The sequence below is a fragment of the Megascapheus bottae genome, chromosome 21, assembly GCF_031878675.1.
Source record: "Megascapheus bottae isolate mThoBot1 chromosome 21, mThoBot2.hap1, whole genome shotgun sequence".
Classification (NCBI taxonomy): domain Eukaryota; kingdom Metazoa; phylum Chordata; class Mammalia; order Rodentia; family Geomyidae; genus Megascapheus; species Megascapheus bottae.
The window spans coordinates 39411274-39432166 of NC_143529.1; the positions used below are offsets into that span (position 1 = coordinate 39411274).

The 20893-nt window shown below is 59.7% G+C and overlaps 1 protein-coding gene across 1 annotated transcript in view; it reads right to left on the reverse strand.

Moving 5' to 3' along the window:
- Kif1a (kinesin family member 1A) overlaps nucleotides 1–4498 on the reverse strand; it is an 81662-nt gene extending 77164 nt beyond the window's left edge. The window contains exon 1 of the mRNA XM_090355179.1: nucleotides 4420–4498. The gene's annotated coding sequence lies outside the window, so the exon portion shown is untranslated. The remainder of the gene's footprint in view (nucleotides 1–4419) is intronic.
- Between the last annotated feature and the right edge of the window lie 16395 nt (nucleotides 4499–20893).

The window sequence follows — 20893 nt, forward strand, 5'->3', positions numbered from 1 at the left end:
CCATCCCAGCGACTCAGGAGGGAGAAGCAAAGGACCGCTGAGTGGGAGGCCAGCTGGAGCGAAGACAGCGAGGAGGGCGGCAGAGGGCCGGGAAGCCCGGAGTTCCAGTCTCAGTACTGCACACAAACGGAGAGACACAGATAACTTTTTTTGCAGTGGTGGGGCTTGAATGGGGGGTCCGGGCACTGTCCCTGAGCTCTTCAGCGCAAAGCTGGGCTCTACCACTTGAGCCACAGCGAGCCACAGCCCCACCTCCGGTTTTCTAGTGATTCATTAGAGATAAGAGTGCTTCGGCTGGTTTTGAACCTTGATCCTCAAATCTCAGCCTCCTGAGTAGCCAGGATTACAGGCGGGAGCCACCGCGCCTGGCTACATAAAATTCTATGCTGAGTAGTTTACAAAGAGATTACAGAAAATCCAAATAAATGAAAAAACACGATGACCTTTTGTGGGGAAAATAAACCTCTCAAGATCTCAAGGGTGTGCAAGGAGATGTGTAAGAAGAGCCCGGCACCGAGGCCGCAGCCGGTCTGGAAGAAGAGGCGTGGCAGAGGAGGAGAGGAGCGGCTGGGCTTTGTGCTGCGCACACTCCGGGGACGGCATGCCTTCCAAATGCAACACCCCGGAAGATGTCCTGCCCTCTGGGATGCCACCTGAGAGCCAAGCTTCCACACAGAGCCCACTGGATACACTGCAGCTGCAGTGGACAGCGCCCCAGCTGGCAAGGGGCGGCTACCGTGAGGCTTCCTGTGGTAAAATGAGCCGAGCTCAGGGTGCCTGGGTGTCAGGGTGCCTGGCTCGACAGTGCACGGTTCACAGTTAGAGCCGTCTATGTGCAAAGTAAACACCAGGTGGACGGAAGACCTAGATGGGAACAAAATCATCTCCCTGCTGCCAGAGAGGAAGTTCATGAGATATAGAAGGACCAGAATCCAAACATCAGGGAAAAGCCAGCCAGAGGCAGCTGGCTCACGCCGGTGGTCAGGACGCTGAGAGCTGAGGAAAGTGGTTCAAAGCCAGCCTGGGCAGAAAAGCCCATGAGACTCTTATCTCTAATGAATCACTAGAACATGGGATTGGGGCTGTGGCTCAGGGGTCGGGTGGTAGCCTTGAGTGAAAAGCTAAGGAACAACGCCCAGGTCTTGAGTTCAAGCCCAGAACCAGCACAAAAAAGAAAAAAGTCAGAGCTCCCCGCCTGGAGACAGCAGCTGTGCCCACCCAACCAGGACACAGCAACTCACAAAAATCCAAATGTAGAGGCCATGAGACGCAAACATGCCCATTTACATGAGAAGATTATCCTGACGGGGGCAGAGCAAGCATGAAGCCCTGGGTTCAATTCCCCAGTACCACATACACAGAAGCCAGAAGTGGTGCTGGGACTCAGTGATGGCACTTGAGAAAACCCAGGGCCAGTGCCCAGGCCCTGAGCTCAAGCTCCAGGACTGACTGGCAAGAAAGAGGGGGCGGAGGATCGGGGGGGGGGGGGGGGGGGGGGGAGAAAGAAGAGAATCCTGACAGCCATTACACAGGACCTCAAGACGGCCCTCAGTCTAACAGCCAGTGCTCGGAGGGTGGACAGACCAGGGACCCCGATTTCTTTCCTGCTCTGATGGCGGATGGTAAGCCTGTCCGTGCTGGGGCTCCAGACAGGCCACAGCCTTGGAGAGGGGAGTCAGTTGATGCAGTCACGCGAGGCAGCTGCTCGCTGGCTCCATGACCAAGCAGCTTTTAAGCAGCGTGGCCTGTGGCACTGTCTCCTCACTGGTGGCTGCAGCCCCTAGCCAGCCACCACGTCCTGACACAGCAGGTTCTGCCACCCCAAGTCCCTCACCGGCTGGTGCTGTTCAGAGCTCAGGGAAGCCACCAGAGTCTGGGTGCCAGGCTGGTGGCCGCGGACGGTGAGGTCAGGGCCCCAGCAGGCTGGGTGTGGCCTGGGCCTGAAGTTGCAGCTGGGGGCACAGAGGAGCTGGAAATGCCTAATTTTCAGGGCGATGGTGGTGCCTGGCTGACGGTAGGTCTTGCCATGTGACTGCCACTCCCACCTGTGGCTGCCAGGCCCCTCCCCAAAGCCCGGTGCCAGCCCCCAACACACAGGTACCCTTCCACCCCCTCCGGCTCTGCGCAGGAAAACTCCAGCACTCCTGGTTCCCTCACCTGTGCTCCAGGCACCAACGAGGGGACGACATGCCTTGTGACTTACAAGACAGGACCTGGGCTCGAGCCAGAGCCTTTTTCAGAACCTTTGGGTCACAGCCACCCCTCCTAGGGCGAGTGAGCGACAGTGCCAGGCAGATCTCACAGGAGCAGCTGCACCTGTTGGCTGGGGTTGCGGGTCCCTGAGGTGGGTGGGGCAGCACCCCGTCCCTGGACAGCACCCCGTCTCTGGACAGCACCCTTCCCCGGGCAGCTGGCTCCCCACAGGGTCTCAGAGAAGCATTGTGATTCCTACTCTGTGGCCCTCAGGGGGGCCTCTGTTCCTCTCTGTTATCACCAGTTCAAGCTGGAATGGGGCTGGACCAGTAGGGACCAGCTTCTGAGGCCCGTGGCCCTGGCCAGGGGGCTCTCGGTGCTTTGTCTGTGTCCGCTGGCCCTCCCTTCCCACCCACTTCCCCGGCCAGGACTGCGCTGGCTACACAGGCCCTGGCACTGGGCAGGGCTGCAGAAACTGCAGCAGGCCAGGCCCAGGACCAAGATGGGAAGCCCAGGCAGGCATGCAGGCCCTGAGTCATGAACCTGAGTGGGGTACACACACAGCGCCCCGGCAGGGCCTGCAGGGTGAGGAGCCTCTGGAGCTGGCGGCAGGGTGAGCCGGGAGGGGGCGGGACGCGTGGCCCCAGCTGCTGCTGGGTCAGGTGTGGACCTGGCCTGCACTATGCAGAGGCCGCCTGCAGTGGGAGGCCAGGGCGTCTCTGACACACTGGGGATGGGAAGCGGGTCAAGCCACTGGCCAGGACCTGGTTGAGCTCAGCAGGGTGCATCAAGCTGGGAGTCCCAGATGGGGCTCGGGAGCTCCTGCCACCCTCCCCCCCCAAAACTGGTGTCATAGCCCCAAATGTAGATGCCACCAGCACCCCAGGAGACGGGGAAGGAGCAGCGAGCCCAGCCCTGCCTGTCCCTGTGTCTGGGCGCCAGGGCACTGCGGAAAGGCGGTGGCCGTGTGCACCCCCACCCGGGCCCGCGGGGCTCTCGGGACTGTCCCTGCTGCGCACGGATGGCGGGGAGGGCCGGGCCGGCGGGGGAGGGGAGCCCTGCGCCCAGGCCTGACAGCGCCCGCTGGGCCGCACCCCGCTCTGGGCGGCCTCGGGAGCGGGGAGGCCACCCCGCAGGCACCGTGGCCGCATGGCCGGGCCCCCTCTCCCCACGGGACAGCGCTGCTGCGGCGGAGCCGGCGGGTGACGGCCGTGCGCCTCGGGTGTGGCTGGGCCGGGGAGGCGCGGGGCCTCTCCTGAGGAGCTGCCCTCACCTCCGCGGGGAGTAACTCCCGGAGGACACGGGCGGGGCCCACGGAAGGGACAGCAGGGGCCGCAGGGAGGGGGGGCGCCCGCCTCCCCAGGGCGCACAGCGGGCGGGCCCCGCGGGCCGGGACGCCCTGCCCTTCAGCCCCGCCGGCTCGTGCGTGGGGCCGCGGGCGCCCCGCGGGGGCCTGGCCTGCCACGGGGCCGCGGAGCCCTGCCGATGGCCCGGGGTGGGGCGCGCTTCCCCCGGCCGCCCGGCCACACCTGCAAAATGGCCGCCGCAGGTGGAGCCCCGGCCCCGCCGCCCGCGCCCGGGACGCGGCGCCTCCGCATCGCCCCCGCCGCGCGTGACCCGCGCCGCCAGCCCGGCACTGCGGGCCCGGCGGAGCCCCGCGGGGCCGTGACGCGGCGATCCGTCCCCGCCGCCCCCGCGGCCGCCCCGGGCCCCCGCCCGCCGCCCCGCCGCCGGGGGAGGGGGCGACTCCGGATGGAGCGCGAGGGGAGCCGGGGACCCGCCGAGGACCCGCCCGCCGCCCGCAGCCCCCGCCCGCCGCCCGCCGCACCTGTCGCGGGCGCCCGAGACGCCGCTCCCGCCCCGGCCCCGCCCTGAGCCTGGCCCCGCGGCCCGGCCTCCACCCCAGCGGCCGCCCGCGCCCCCTCCCCAGCGCGCGGCCCCACCCTCTGCGCGGACCGCGGAGGAAGACGGCGCCCGGCCCCCGCCCGGGCCGCTCCCGGGACCCGGCCGCGCCTCCCGCGGCCCCCGCCGCGCCCCCCGCCCGGGCCCCGGTGCCGCGCGTCAAGGGCGGACGCCCCGAGTCCCCAATCCGCCCATTGTTCTCCGCGGGGACGGCGGCGGGATGGACGGGGCCGCGGCGCGCTTCGAGCCTCCACCCCGGCGAGGCTGCCCGGCCGGGGCGCGGCGCGGGGCGGCGCGGGGCGGCGCGCGGCGGGGCGGCCTTACCTCTCCGCGCCGCTGGACGGCCCGGCCTGGGCCCCGGCCGCTGCGGTCCGCGAGCCCGCGCTGCGCCGCTCGCCCGCCGCACTGGGCGCTGTGACGGCGGCGCCGCGTGACGGCTGCGCCCCGGCCCCGGCCCCCGCCCGCCCGCCGCTGGTTGGCTGCGCGCGGCGCCCGAGCCGCTGCCGCCAGCTGGTTCGTCGCGCGGAGTGGGGGCGTGACGTCACCGGAGGGGGGGCGGCTGGTGCCCGCCGTCCGCGCCCGCCTCCCCGCGCCCCCATCCCGCCGTCCGCGCCCGCCTCCCCGCGCCCCCATCCCGCCGTCCGCGCCCCCCTCCCCGCGCCCCCTCCCCACGACCCCATCCCGCCGTCCGCGCCCCCATCCCGCCGTCCGCGCCCGCCTCCCCGCGCCCGCCTCCCCGCGCCCCCATCCCGCCGTCCGCGCCCCCTCCCCGCGCCCCCATCTCCGCGCCCCCATCCCGCCGTCCGCGCCCCCTCCCCGCGCCCGCCTCCCCGCGCCCCCATCCCGCCGTCCGCGCCCCCCTCCCCGCGCCCCCATCCCGCCGTCCGCGCCCCCTCCCCGCGCCCCCATCTCCGCGCCCCCATCCCGCCGTCCGCGCCCCCTCCCCGCGCCCGCCTCCCCGCGCCCCCATCCCGCCGTCCGCGCCCCCCTCCCCGCGCCCGCCTCCCCGCGCCCCCATCCCGCCGTCCGCGCCCCCTCCCCGCGCCCCCCTCTCCGCGCCCGCCTCCCCGCCGCGGCGTGGGGGGGGGTGGGCCGGGCTGCGACGTCGGGACCCGAACCCGCGCCCGGCTGCGGGCCGCGGCGAGGCGGGGCGCGCGCCTTCCGGCCTGGCTCCTCTCCAGACCATGGGCCCGCGAGGCGAGCCCTCCGCACCCCACCCGGCCGGACCCCGGGTCCCATCCCGGGCCTGTCCGCAGGGCGCTGGCCTCCGCCCCGCCGCTGCGCTCTCCCCCGCGGGCCCGCCGGGGGTCGTAGGCCCATCGCCAGCCATGTTTCCAGGAGTCCGAGGGGTCCCCCTTCCCCAAGAGTCGACCCGCTCCGCGTCCTCCCGTCCCGGCGCGCTCACCGCGTGGGGTCCGCGTCCTCCCCGGCTGGGGTGTGAGCCGGGGCCTTGCTGTCCAGCGGTGCCGGCGCCTCCTGCGCTCTGCCGGGCCGCACCCCGCGGTGTGCGCCCGGCGTGGAGTCCCAGCCGCTCCCGAGGCCGCGAGTTCAACCCTGGGCTTGGGCGCTGTCCCTGAGCTCTTCAGCTCAAGGCTAGCGCTCTACCACTTTAGCCACAGCTCCACTTCCAGTTTTCTGGTGTTTAAAGGGTCTCCTGGACTGTCCTGCCCGGGCTGGCTGTGAGCCATGATCCTCAGATCTCAGCTTCCTGAGTGGCTGAAATTGTATGGGCCACCAGCGCCCAGCTTGACAATCTTCTTTTCAACTCATATTTAATAATGCTCTTTATTTTCCAGTAGTGTTTGCTTCTTTAAAAAGAGCCTTTAAAAAAAAAAAAAGCTGGACTTGGTGGCTCACGCCTGTCATCCTAGCTACTCAGGAGGCTGAGATCTGAGGATCGAGGTTCAAAGCCAGCCCGGGCACTAAAGTCCATGAGACTCATCTCCAATTAACCACCAGAAAATGGTGCTGTGGCTCAAGGGCTAGGGTGGTAGCCTTGAGCTGAAGAGCTCAGGGACAACACCCAGGCCCAGAGTTCACCCACAACAGGACAAAAAAAAGAGCCTTTTGTTTCCAATTTCCAATCTCCTTGCATTATGGTAAAATAGAGTGGCCAGTGGGATCCTGGCAGAAAGCGGACCGCACACTCTATGCTGCTAATTCAAGCCGTGTTTTATAACAAAGAATGCCCGCAAAGCTGTGGGCAGGTCAGAAAATCCTAAGGGCTGGGCCGACTTCCAGCCCTCCTGCCCATAGGGGGAGCAGTGGCTCCTCTGCTAAAGCAGAACTCAGTGGGAGACCTCGCTAGCCCGGCCCCCATGCTCTGCTGACACTGTCTACAGTGACAGCTCTGAGGTGTTTAAATACCCTGTTCTTGCCCTTGGCCTGGCTTTTAAGATAGTTAAGATACTGTCTTACACGTACCCATGGTTGGAAAAGATGAGGGGAAACGAGGAAGGAATCACTCTGAGCAAGATGCATTGTGCTTATGGAGCACTAGGATCACGTCTATGTGTGTGTGCTCATGGAGCACTGGGATCACGTCTGTGTGTGTGATCATGGAGCACTGGGATCACGTCTGTGTGTGTGATCATGGAGCACTGGGATCACGTCTGTGTGTGTGATCATGGAGCACTGGGATCACGTCTGTGTGTGTGATCATGGAGCACTGGGATCACGTCTGTGTGTGTGATCATGGAGCACTGGGATCACGTCTGTGTGTGTGATCATGGAGCACTGGGATCACGTCTGTGTGTGTGATCATGGAGCACTGGGATCACGTCTGTGTGTGTGTGATCATGGAGCACTGGGATCACGTCTGTGTGTGTGATCATGGAGCACTGGGATCACGTCTATATGTGATCATGGAGCACTCGGATCACGTCTGTGTGTGTGATCATGGAGCACTGGGATCACGTCTGTGTGTGTGATCATGGAGCACTGGGATCACGTCTGTGTGTGTGATCATGGAGCACTGGGATCACGTCTGTGTGTGTGATCATGGAGCACTGGGATCACGTCTGTGTGTGTGTGATCATGGAGCACTGGGATCACGTCTGTGTGTGTGATCATGGAGCACTGGGATCACGTCTGTGTGTGTGATCATGGAGCACTGGGATCACGTCTGTGTGTGTGTGATCATGGAGCACTGGGATCACGTCTGTGTGTGTGATCATGGAGCACTGGGATCACGTCTATATGTGATCATGGAGCACTAGGATCACGTCTATATGTGATCATGGAGCACTCGGATCACGTCTGTGTGTGTGATCATGGAGCACTGGGATCACGTCTGTGTGTGTGTGTGATCGTGGAGCACTAGGATCACGTCTATATGTGATCATGGAGCACTGGGATCACGTCTGTGTGTGTGTGATCGTGGAGCACTAGGATCACGTCTGTGTGTGTGTGTGATCATGGAGCACTGGGATCACGTCTATATGTGATCATGGAGCACTAGGATCACATCTGTGTGTGTGTGATCATGGAGCACTGGGATCACGTCTGTGTGTGTGTGACCATGGAGCACTGGGATCACGGGACTTCGCCTCTTGTTGTGTGCTGACCTCGGGAGCCGTGGACTCTGCCTGTGGGATGTGGGAGCCCTGAGGGTCAGGTTGGTTGTGCAGCTCCTCTGTGACCTCCTCCTCATCTCGTGCTCATGCCGGAGGCCCAGGCCCGCGTCGCGGGTTTCCCTGCTTGCCCTTGCTTCTCCTCTTCCCCCCAGGTTGTCTTTCCCGTTTTTTCTTTCTTTGTCGTCTTTTGCTCTCTTCTCCTTCCCTTTGTTCAACTTCCCCTTCCCTTCCCCTTCCCATCTCATTTCCTTGAAACACCCACTTTATTCCATTCTCAGCTTCCAAACAACCCACGGGCGGCGTTTGCCGGCCACTCACCTCCTGCTCCTGAGGTCAGAGTTCAGAGGGGCAGACGGGCTGACCAGCTGGACCGCAACTCCTCCTCCCCCACCCTCGTCCCTGCGGCCACCCACAGGCTCCAAGGCTAGGAACTGTGAGACCTGGCCAGCGCGACTCCTCCGGGAGGGGGGCCCCTGCCCTGGGAACACACCCGCTGGCGGGTCAGCCACGACCCAGATACCTTTCCCAGGCTGCCTTCACCCCTGGCCAGGCATCCATGCGTCCACCCCTCCATCCTTCCATGTCTGGCGTCATCTGAGCTCTGTCCAACAGAAGGATGGAAAGGCTCTGGCAGCAGTTCTGCAGGAGAGACCCCGCCTCAGGAGGGGTCGCCTGAGGTGGGGCGAGGTGTGGTGGGTGGGGGCGTGTCCTCAGGAGGGTCACCTGGGTTGCACTTGGTAGGGGGATGCTGAAAAGTCCACCTGTTGAACGTCTTTGGGAGTTCATCAAATAATTCTTACCTTACTGAAGCATAGAAGAAGTGAAGCCTGAAACCACGCAGTGTCTAGTGTAAGTGTGGATACATCACACAGCAAGAAGAGGGGGGCTGTAGAAGGCTGGAGGTGAGGTTGTCTAGACGAGGGGGGCTGTAGAAGGCTGAAGGTGAGGTTGTCTAGACGAGGGGGACTGTAGAAGGCTGGAGGTGAGGTTGTCTAGACGAGGGGGGCTGTAGAAGGCTGGAGGTGAGGTTGTCTAGACGAGGGGGGCTGTAGAAGGCTGGAGGTGAGGTTGTCTAGACGAGGGGGGCTGTAGAAGGCTGGAGGTGAGGTTGTCTAGACGAGGGGGGCTGTAGAAGGCTGAAGGTGAGGTTGTCTAGACGAGGGGGGCTGTAGAAGGCTGGAGGTGAGGTTTCTAGACAAGGGGGGCTGTAGAAGGCTGGAGGTGAGGTTGTCTAGACGAGGGGGGCTGTAGAAGGCTGGAGGTGAGGTTGTCTAGACGAGGGGGGCTGTAGAAGGCTGGAGGTGAGGTTGTCTAGACGAGGGAGGCTGTAGAAGGCTGGAGGTGAGGTTGTCTAGACTAGGGGGGCTGTAGAAGGCTGGAGGTGAGGTTGTCTAGACGAGGGGGGGCTGTAGAAGGCTGGAGGTGAGGTTGTCTAGACTAGGGGGACTGTAGAAGGCTGGAGGTGAGGTTGTCTAGACGAGGGGGGCTGTAGAAGGCTGGAGGTGAGGTTGTCTAGACGAGGGGGGCTGTAGAAGGCTGGAGGTGAGGTTGTCTAGACGAGGGGGGCTGTAGAAGGCTGGAGGTGAGGTTGTCTAGACGAGGGGGGCTGTAGAAGGCTGGAGGTGAGGTTGTCTAGACGAGGGGGGCTGTAGAAGGCTGGAGGTGAGGTTGTCTAGAAGAGGGGGGCTGTAGAAGGCTGGAGGTGAGGTTGTCTAGACCAGGGGGGCTGTAGAAGGCTGGAGGTGAGGTTATATAGACCAGGGGGCTGTAGAAGGCTGGAGGTGAGGTTGTCTAGACCAAGGGAGCTGTGGACACCCTCTCACCTCCCCGTCCCTGTGAACACCGCCCGCTCTCATCTCTTCGTCATGGTGGACACCGGCCCCTCTCACCTCTCCCTGACCCCAGTCTCCGTCACACTGTTCCCCAAGGGTCCGCTCAGAAAATGTAGAGGACATGAGCCGTAAGTTAAGGCTGGTCAAGGTTCCTTTCACCAGGAGCGTGACACCACGGACACAGAGACAGCAGAGTGCAGAGCCTTCACCACCAGCCAGGAGGGCAGAGGCCCAGAACTGACAGGAGACATGCTAGCTTCTCATTTCTAGAGGACGTACGTGGAATATTTGGAAAATGTACTGAAAAGAAGTAAGCTAATGAAAAAATACTATGAGCTTACTACAGTTTTCCCCTAGATTCAAAGCAGTGACAGAGGTTCACATGGGAAAACAGACACGTAAAAGCCATCAGAAAATGTGTCCAAACTAAGAATATGGAGCACCGAGTTATGAAATCTGATATGAGAGCTGGGCGCTGGCAACTCACGCCTATGGTCCTAGCTGCTCAGGGGCTGGGATCTGAGGGGTGCAGGCTGCAACTAGACTCGACCGAAAAATCCATGAGAACCTTATCTTTAATTAACTGCTAAAATATGACATTGGAGCTGTGGCTCAAGTGATAGAGTGCTAACCTCAAGCCAAAAAAAAAAAAAAATCAGCGTAAGGAAAAGTAGATCAAAACAGTGCGATTTTTTCTTGACCTACAAAATTGTCCCGGATTCACGAGTCTCAGGATGTCCGTATGTCCTTCTGTGCTCCATAAAGCGTCCAGGGCACAAAGCACAGTAGTTCAGAGGCAGGAGCTCCTGGCCAGCAGTAAACTTGGAGAAACAGGTCACAGGAGTGAAATGCAGCGCCCTGGCTGAGACGCAGAGAGGAGTGCCCAACCCCCGCCCAGGGCCCCACACGCCCAGGGCCTTCAACCGTGACTGCCTAAGGCCCAGCCACCCGCTGTGGCAGAATGGGGGGGCTGTCCAGGTGGCAGCTGCCTGGGTGGGTAACGGGGAGAAGGGTGGTCAGAGGACAAAGTGGGAGAGCGGGGACGACAGCCAGGGGTTGTGGGGGGTGGGGGGACATCCGTCCCCAGGGCAGGGACTTGCTGGGCCCAGCAGCTGGGCTGGGCCAGGCTCCACTGGTGGGCACTGCCATCCAGGCTGAGGTCTTGGTACCGGGAAGGGAGCCCTGAGCTTCCCTTCAGAGCGGTTCCCGATTTCCAGGAGCTGTGACGCCGCACCGGGGTGGAAGCTGTCTGGCTCAGGATTTCCAGAATCGCGCGTAGAAACATTCGGATTAAGAGTCAGTGAAGTCTTGAATGGGGAAAATAATGTGGAGCCCAGCGGGGACAAAATAAAACAGGCACATAAATAATCCCTGCGAGGTGCAACGGCACATCGCCTGGAAAGAAGTGGGTTAAGACGTGCTGGCTGGGGAGCCCAGGCTCCAGGCAGGCCCGGCGCTCCTCCGCGTCCCCAGGGCCCTGTCGCCTGGCAGCCCCTCTGTACTGTCCCACCCCTGGGGACCTGGCTGGCTGCCCGGCAACCGGGGGAGGCTGGAGCTGGGTAGCGTCTCTCAGCGGCGCCCTTTGTGGGTGGACGGGTCCACGTGCAGGCGGCTGCCGGCCGGGTCTGGAGCGCCTCCCCCTCCACCAGGGCAGGGGCAGCCCGAGGGCTGGCACGGGTGGGATGAGGAGGGTGCAGTGTCCAGGCCCCTGCCGCTGGCCCCTTCCGTCCGCCAGGCTTCCTTTCCTTGGCTGACTTGGTTCTGTGACAGGGCCCTCCTGGCCCCCGCGCCACATATCCCTGTCCCTCGGAGCTGCAGGGCCTGCCTTGCCCGGCGTTCGCTGCTCCGGCTCCATCGGCTGGCTCCACCGCCCGCTTCGCTCAGGGCTGGGTGCCGTCTGCTGGAGTCTCGGGCTGGGCTGTGCATGGCGAGTTGGGCATGGGCTCCGGTGTACTGCCACCTGAGGACCGTCCCCGCCTCCCCAGCTCTCGCCATTGGCTGGTCTTGAGTCCCTTGGAGACCGGTTTCTCCGGGGCACGAACAGGCTGCTCTGCTTCTGCCGGCCACCGCTGGCCCGGGACGGGTGGAGCAGCCCAGCTTGTGCTCTGGGGCTGTGAAGGGGAAACGGGCCAGCCCTGGGGATGAAGGGGACTGCGCTGTGAGGGGCGGGGTCCCCTGGGCTGCGGGGGAGGAGGTTGTGTGCACAGCCCGCCCGCATGTCGGAGGCCAGGCAGAGGGGCTCTGCGGCCTTGGCTCTGGGTGGCGGGACCAGCCTCGGGACCCTGCACCGGAGTCCATGCCCGGGGCCTGCCTGGCCCACGCTGCTCTCCTGTTCAGAATCCAGCATCCGCCGAGCAGAAGGGGAGCAGGAGGCCCTGGCGGGGTGGCTGTGGTGAGGCCCCTGGCTTCTGACACGGCCGCCGTGGATGCCTGCGCCTGTGGACGGCTCTGCTGGGCTCAGTGGCCATGAGCTGGCCAGACAGTTGCTGACACAGCGTCTGCGGGGCTGCCACGTCCAGAGGCCCTCAGTGACCAGCTTCCACACCCTCCAGGATCCGGACTCCTGGCCCCTGCTGGTCTCTTTCATCTGCCCACGGAGACCCTGCAAGGCCAAGCTTCCTCTGTGAGGATGAGGGAGTGGGGACCGGAAAGCGGTTCTGTGTGCGTGACACGTGGGACAGGCTCTGCTCACCCCTGGGACTCCCCAGGGGTATGGCCTGTGAGGGCTTCCCCTCCCCGTGGCGTGTACAGAGTCTTGTGAGCCTCCAGTGCCTGTCCGCGGTGCAGCCCAGCGCAGCTCTGTGGTCTTGCAGACGCCAGCACGCAGGGAAGCAGGGTGGGCGGTGCTACCGGGGAGCCAGCCCAGCCGCCCCGCCCCCCCAGCCACCCCGCCCCCCAGCCACCCCACCCTGCCAGGTTCTCAGCACCTTCTCCTCAGTGAGTCACAACGCCTGCTGCCTGCTGCCTGCTGCAGCCCCATGGATGCACTCAGCCATCTCAAGAGCCTGGCGTGAAAATGAGCGGGTACAGAAAGCATGCACACTGTACAATCGTACCCACCACGGAGAAGAGTGGCACTCCATCACTGCAGCAGCTTGAGGAGACCCGGAGGGCACTGGGCTGAGTGGAAGAAGCCAGACACCAAGGCACTCTGCGTTTGCTTACACACGAGTGTGACAGCGCCGAGTCCATGGAGAAGCAGAGTGGTGGTCAGTAGAGACTGGGGACAAGGGAAGATGACAGAAGGAGGCCAGATGCACACACATACACACAAACACACACACACGCACACACACGCACACAGAAACACACCTACGGCTGCACGCGCACAGCAGAAGGGGCACGTTGTGGTCTACAGCCCAAGATGTTCTGCAGAGAAATGTACTGTGCCCTGCTTCGGGCACCGCACACCAAGTCTTACATCAAGTAGCACAGCAGACCCCATAAGTACTCACTCTTAGTTGCACAGCTTTAGAAAAGCAGCGCCTGGCAGAGCGAGCCAGGCAGGAGAGACAGGACGGATGGATGGACACTGCATGCGTCACTCAACATACTTCTGATAAAGTTAACATGAATCTCTTGCTTGGTAGCTTTGCTTGCGCATTTAATATTTCGATGGCACTTCTGTTCCAGGTGAAGAAAGAAACGTGCTAGACGTAAATCTTGGAAAGAATCATAGCTACTATGTGGAGATAAAGTGTTTTTACTGCTTAGCTAACCAAAGAGAACAAATGAGAAACAGAGAGGTGACCGGACAGTAAGAAACTGGGACACACAGCCAGCAGGAGCCAAGAGGGGCAGGGGTGGAAGCTGGGGTAGTTCTGGCGTTGTCTCCTGGCCCCTGAGGCTCACAGGTGAGGGGCTGCTGCCCTGGGTAGAGGACGCCGAGCCCTCCCCGGTGAGAGGGGAGGAGAACGGCGCCTTCGCTCCGCCCAAGCCCTGTGTGCGAGGGTGCACGTCGCCGCCTAGGGGCTGCTCAGTAGAAGAACAGAAAATGTCTGTGTTGAGCTGGTAAACCAGGAGCCAGAGCAGCGCTGGACACACGGCGTGTGCTGTGAACATTTCTCCCAGTGTGCAGCTTGCTCGTTATTCTCTCAGTGTTGATTTTGATGAGCAAGATTCTGTTTTTCTATGGCCAGTGCGTTCTCTTGTCCTAAGAAATCTTGATCCACAGGTCACAAAGGTGTCCTCGAGGCCCTGTTGTCCTCCCGCTGCCTGTGTGTCAGCCCCCGCCAGCCCGGCCAGCTCAACGCCCTTTGACCCTTGCTCCAAAGTGGCTCTCACTCCCTGCCACAGGCTCTGTCTGCTTACACTCTGTTCTGTCCCATCGATCTGTTTGTCCTTCCTCTTGCCAATTCCACTGCCTCTGCAACATTTTGCAATGAGGCGTCATGCAAAAATTAGGGAAATAGTAGCATTTGTGAAATCTGGTACGGACGCATGGGTCTTGAAACCTCTCAAAATATTTTAAAGCAACAATAATTAAACACGCATGGATGGTATGCTCTAATCACAGTAACCTAACTCTAAAAAGGAAAGAATAAATGTCACAATGAGTCCATTGAAAGCCACATGCTGCTTCATCGTGTCTGACAGAGGACGGCACTGGGGACCAGGTCTCTGCCTCCCCACCCGCTGCCCTGCAAATGGCGAGCAGACCCCCTCGGAGGTTCTCCAGAGCCACGGAGAAACAGCCAGGGCCTGGGTACCCGGCCCAGCCACCATGTGGCTCAGGGCGCCCCAGGAGCTCTGGTGGCCTCAGTCGGAGCCCACGCTGGTTTGCAGACCCCCGGTGTCCTGTGCAAGGCTTCTGTGCTAGCAGGGGACTCCAGCACCCTCTCCTGTGCGCTGCCACCTCCTCTCCCCTCAGGCTGTCCTGCCCCACCCCTGGCTTTGGGCAGGACTTCTCTGCCAGTTTCCTTGTGTATAAGCCAGGGGTCCCTTAGGGACGGGCCCCTCCAGCTCTGCCAAAGGCCCGGGCACCACCTCCCCCAGAGAGGCGGTGCCAGGCTCAGGCGATGTCCGTGGCTCGGGCTCCCAGGTTCGAGGGTGACACTGCAAAATTAGGTTGGCTGCAGAAGTGTCTGGAATGGAATCTTTTCCTAGCTCTGGGCAGGAGAGGGGCTGACCTTGGAGGAAGGGTTTGGGAATCAATTCCTGAGGTTTTCGTTGGTGAGGATGTGTAAGGACAGCCAGACCCAACCCAGCCCATGCTGCCACCCTGCACAGCCTTTCCAGGGCCAGGTGGGGCATGGCCTCCCCAGGCGGGTTCTGGCCCTGTCACTCCCCAGGGCAGCCATGGGGGAAAGGCAAGTGGGGGGACATCAGGAGCGGGCACTGCCTCTCCAGCCACTGGATACTGCCCCTGGGAGGTGGTGGACACTTTCCTTGGTGGGACCTAGTTGGAAGGGATGGGTCCCTGGGGGCCAGCTTTGGCTCCCCCCCCCCACGCCGGGTCTCTCTGGCTTCTGTCATCATGAGAGGCGCAGCTTCAGCCACATAGCCTCCCATACACACCTTGTTCCCCGCAGCCCGCAGGCGATGGCCCAGCGACCTTGGAGGAGGTCTCAGAGCCTGTGGGCCACAGCCTTTCGTTTCTCCCTTCCTGTCGTGGTCCCGGGTCATCTAACTGGCACTGACACACGCCAGCAGGTACTAAGAATTCTGCTCCCCACACCGTGTGGCAGCCGTGCGGCCAGCAGGTGGCGCTGGCGTCCTGTGCACAGCCTGGTCCTGGCTCCAGTGTGCATGGGAGCTGGGAGTCTGAATCCCATACTGAGATGTCCCTACTCCCTAGGGAAGAAAGCCACCTCTGGGTATAGGGACAAGGCTCCTGACGCCACCACCAGAGCCTTGTTACCTCTCCATCTGTTAAAGCCACCAACTGTTGGGAGCCGTGTGCAGGGTCAGGCTGGCCCATGAATCTGCATCACTGAGTAAGATAACCACACAAAGAAATGAGTTGTCACATATGAACGCCATGCCTCACTTTGAGCTATATCGTCGGTATTGTGAATCACTTTCTGCTGAGACGTGATTACCATTGGCTACGAATGTGTTATTGCTTTATCACTCTCTGCTGAGACCTATAGTGAGAGTAAACACGTGGACCTGCCCCACCCTGCCCACCTTTGTGCTGATAAGCTCCTGTACCCTGTATTAGCTGAATGGACTTCCTCAATAAACGAGCTCCTGCCTTGACAGGTCTCCCTGACCTCCGGCAAGGGAGGGCTGGGTGCAGGCGGTCAGTCGGCTCTCTCCTTTCTCGGCTTGTCCTGGTCGGGGCGTGTTCTCTCTCTATCCCTCCTGTGGGTCAGGAGGGACTGAGGACTAAAAACCCCAACAACCAAAGACTGAGTTGCCCAGCAGTGGGTGAGGCTGGTGGAGGGCGTGGAGAAAATGGCTGGTCAGGGCCGGGAGCCTAGTGGTAGAGTGCTGGCCAAGCATGCCCAAAGCCCTGGGTTTGATTCCTCGGTACCACGTACAGAGAAAAAGACAGAAGTGGTGCTGTGGCTCACGTGGTAGAGCTCTAGCCTTGAGAAAGCCCAAGGACAGTGCTCAGGCTCCGAGTTCAAGCCCCAAGATTGGCAAAAAAATATGGCTGGAACCAGAGCAGCACCCATTTCTATCTGGGGACAGATGAAAAAGACACTTTCTCAAAAAGCCGAGCGATGCTTGCGGGACAGTGGGCATGGGTTGGATGCAGTGTCCTTGTAATGGTGATGGTGCTTCTTCAGACTGCTCGTGCAGCGTGTAAGGTCAGGCCTCTGCGTCGGGTCCCATGCTGGGTAAACCATTGCACTGTGATATGCAACAACTCAGAGGTCGGACCTGCTCAGTGGGGTAAAGACAGAGTGGAATATTCAGTCAGAAAAATCTTGAGGGGCTCTGGACAAACATATCTGGCCAATCCAAAAGAGGTAATATCCAATTTTGTATAGTCAAACTTACAGCCTCCCCGAGGATGAAAAAATATATATAACGGATCTGAAATGCCAGAAGGATACCCATGAGACAGTGTTCCCACAGGAAAAGGTATCACTGTGTATGTGGCCCCGGAATCTGAGCTTACCACGGCTCCAAACACATGGCTTCAATTAGCCAAAAGAACCACGAGTAAAACTTCCTTTTGTCTCAAGGAAGGCTCGTCTGTACACAATATTCTATTGCAAAATTTGGTCAGGCTTTCTGGGAGTTATCAAGGGCATAAAAATGTAAATCATGATGACACTGTAATATCCAGCCACGTTGGGGGGCCCTGAATCCCCCAGCAATAGAGTCACCAGCACTCAGTGAACTGAGCCTGGAGTCCTTTCAATAGCAGCCCAGCCGTGCGCTCTTAAAGGTACACACCACTCGCAGGCGGTCATCCTCGTGCGCTGTCACCTCTCGATGTCCAGTCAGTAACCACAAGGACACGACCACACACGGGTGGTAGAGCAAGGTGAGCATTTTTACAGAAACAAAAACCATGTGGCAGCTCGGCCTGCCAGGTTACTGCATTCTGGGCCTCTGGTGGGACACCACAGCATTTGGCATGCTGGCTTTGGTGCAAGCAGCCTGGCTGAGGCCACAGGTCACCTGTCTGGAAGTTGTCTTAGCAGCACCCACTTTCCAGCTTGGAGTCTATGGCACTTCTAAGACACTCCGCCCGCCATCTCATGTCTCTGGGGGACCAGAGACCCCCCAGGAAACGCCACTTCCCGTGTGCACCCTTGTTCTGTGACTGCAGAATCACAGATCAGCCATGGTCACTACCGGGACAACAGGCAGCAGGGCTAACGTGGCCCTCAAATCACTCCACCCTACTCCATCTGTGGGAAGAGGTGCGATCCCACCTTCCAGCCCCCACAGACGCTGCACAGGCCTGCAGCCCTGGGATGGGAGCCTGAGCGGGATGTGAGGGACACTCTAGGTCAGCAGGACAGAGTGGATGACAGGAGGAAGTGAGAGTGCAAGTCAGAGGAGGTTAGGGTGGAAAACTGGAGGAAGTCAAAGTAGATGGCAGGAGGAAGTCGGAGTGGAAAACTGGAGGAAGTCGGAGTGGAAAACTGGAGGAAGTCGGAGTGGAAATCAGGGGGAAGTCAGAGTGGAAATCAGGAGGAAGTCGGAGTGGAAATCAGGGGGAAGTCAGAGTGGAAAACTGGAGGAAATCAAAGTAGATGGCAGGAGGAAGTGGGAGTGGAAAACGGGAGGAAGTCGGAGTGGAAAACAGGAAGAAATCAGAGTGGAAAACTGGAGGAAGTCGGAGTGGAAATCAGGAGGAAGTCGGAGTGGAAAACTGGAGGAAGTCGGAGTGGAAAACTGGAGGAAGTCAGAGTGGAAATCAGGAGGAAGTCGGAGTGGAAAACTGGAGGAAGTCGGAGTGGAAATCAGGAGGAAGTCGGAGTGGAAATCAGGAGGAAGTCGGAGTGGAAATCAGGAGGAAGTCGGAGTGGAAAACTGGAGGAAGTCGGAGTGGAAATCAGGAGGAAGTCGGAGTGGAAATCAGGGGGAAGTCAGAGTGGAAAACTGGAGGAAGTCGGAGTGGAAAACTGGAGGAAGTCGGAGTGGAAAACTGGAGGAAGTCAGAGTGGAAAACTGGAGGAAGTCAGAGTGGAAAACTGGAGGAAGTCGGAGTGGAAATCAGGAAGGAATCAGAGTGGAAAACTGGAGGAAGTCAGAGTGGAAAACTGGAGGAAGTCGGAGTGGAAAACTGGAGGAAGTCGGAGTGGAAATCAGGGGGAAGTCAGAGTGGAAATCAGGAGGAAGTCGGAGTGGAAATCAGGGGGAAGTCAGAGTGGAAATCAGGAGGAAGTCGGAGTGGAAATCAGGGGGAAGTCAGAGTGGAAATCAGGAGGAAGTCGGAGTGGAAATCAGGAGGAAGTCGGAGTGGAAAACAGGAAGGAATCAGAGTGGAAATCAGGAGGAAGTCGGAGTGGAAAACTGGAGGAAGTCGGAGTGGAAAACTGGAGGAAGTCGGAGTGGAAATCAGGAGGAAGTCGGAGTGGAAATCAGGAGGAAGTCGGAGTGGAAATCAGGAGGAAGTCGGAGTGGAAAACTGGAGGAAGTCGGAGTGGAAAACTGGAGGAAGTCGGAGTGGAAAACTGGAGGAAGTCAGAGTGGAAATCAGGAGGAAGTCGGAGTGGAAAACTGGAGGAAGTCGGAGTGGAAATCAGGGGGAAGTCAGAGTGGAAAACAGGAAGGAATCAGAGTGGAAAACTGGAGGAAGTCGGAGTGGAAAACTGGAGGAAGTCGGAGTGGAAAACTGGAGGAAGTCGGAGTGGAAATCAGGAGGAAGTGAGAGTGGAAATCCGGAGGAAGTTGGAGTGGAAAACTGGAGGAAGTCGGAGTGGAAAACTGGAGGAAGTCGGAGTGGAAATCAGGAGGAAGTCGGAGTGGAAAACTGGAGGAAGTCGGAGTGGAAATCAGGAGGAAGTCGGAGTGGAAAACTGGAGGAAGTCGGAGTGGAAATCAGGAGGAAGTCGGAGTGGAAAACTGGAGGAAGTCGGAGTGGAAATCAGGAGGAAGTCGGAGTGGAAAACTGGAGGAAGTCGGAGTGGAAATCAGGAGGAAGTCGGAGTGGAAAACTGGAGGAAGTTGGAGTGGAAATCAGGAGGAAGTCGGAGTGGAAAACTGGAGGAAGTCGGAGTGGAAAACTGGAGGAAGTCAGAGTGGAAATCAGGAGGAAGTCGGAGTGGAAATCAGGAGGAAGTCGGAGTGGAAATCAGGAGGAAGTCGGAGTGGAAATCAGGAGGAAGTCGGAGTGGAAAACTGGAGGAAGTCGGAGTGGAAATCAGGAGGAAGTCGGAGTGGAAATCAGGGGGAAGTCAGAGTGGAAAACTGGAGGAAGTCGGAGTGGAAAACTGGAGGAAGTCGGAGTGGAAAACTGGAGGAAGTCAGAGTGGAAAACTGGAGGAAGTCAGAGTGGAAAACTGGAGGAAGTCGGAGTGGAAATCAGGAAGGAATCAGAGTGGAAAACTGGAGGAAGTCAGAGTGGAAAACTGGAGGAAGTCGGAGTGGAAAACTGGAGGAAGTCGGAGTGGAAATCAGGGGGAAGTCAGAGTGGAAATCAGGAGGAAGTCGGAGTGGAAATCAGGGGGAAGTCAGAGTGGAAATCAGGAGGAAGTCGGAGTGGAAATCAGGGGGAAGTCAGAGTGGAAATCAGGAGGAAGTCGGAGTGGAAATCAGGAGGAAGTCGGAGTGGAAAACAGGAAGGAATCAGAGTGGAAATCAGGAGGAAGTCGGAGTGGAAAACTGGAGGAAGTCGGAGTGGAAAACTGGAGGAAGTCGGAGTGGAAATCAGGAGGAAGTCGGAGTGGAAATCAGGAGGAAGTCGGAGTGGAAATCAGGAGGAAGTCGGAGTGGAAATCAGGAGGAAGTCGGAGTGGAAAACTGGAGGAAGTCGGAGTGGAAAACTGGAGGAAGTCGGAGTGGAAAACTGGAGGAAGTCAGAGTGGAAATCAGGAGGAAGTCGGAGTGGAAAACTGGAGGAAGTCGGAGTGGAAAACTGGAGGAAGTCGGAGTGGAAATCAGGAGGAAGTCGGAGTGGAAATCAGGGGGAAGTCGGAGTGGAAATCAGGAGGAAGTCGGAGTGGAAAACTGGAGGAAGTCGGAGTGGAAAACTGGAGGAAGTCAGAGTGGAAAACTGGAGGAAGTCGGAGTGGAAATCAGGAAGGAATCACAGTGGAAAACTGGAGGAAGTCAGAGTGGAAAACTGGAGGAAGTCAGAGTGGAAAACTGGAGGAAGTCGGAGTGGAAAACTGGAGGAAGTCGGAGTGGAAAACAGGAGGAAGTCGGAGTGGAAAACTGGAGGAAGTCGGAGTGGGAATCAGGAAGGAATCAGAGTGGAAAACTGGAGGAAGTCGGAGTGGAAATCGGGAGGAAGTAGGAGTGGAAATCAGGAGGAAGTCAGAGTGGAAAACTGGAGGAAGTCGGAGTGGGAATCAGGAAGGAATCAGAGTGGAAAACTGGAGGAAGTCGGAGTGGAAATCAGGAGGAAGTCGGAGTGGAAAACTGGAGGAAGTCAGTGGAAAACTGGAGGAAGTCAGAGTGGAAAACTGGAGGAAGTCAGAGTGGAAAACTGGAGGAAGTAGGAGTGGAAAACTGGAGGAAGTCGGAGTGGAAATCAGGAAGGAATCAGAGTGGAAATCCAGAGGAAGTCTGAGTGGAAAACTGGAGGAAGTCGGAGTGGAAATCAGGGTGGAAATCTGGAGGAAGTCGGAGTGGAAAACTGGAGGAAGTCGGAGTGGAAATCAGGAAGGAATCAGAGTGGAAATCCGGAGGAAGTTGGAGTGTGGGCAGGAGGAAGTCAGCGTGGGTGGCACCGGACTGGGTCACCTATGACTGCCACGTCAACCAGCGAGGATCACACAAGTCAGGTGGCGTTCAAGTGCTAGCCTTCTGGAGTTC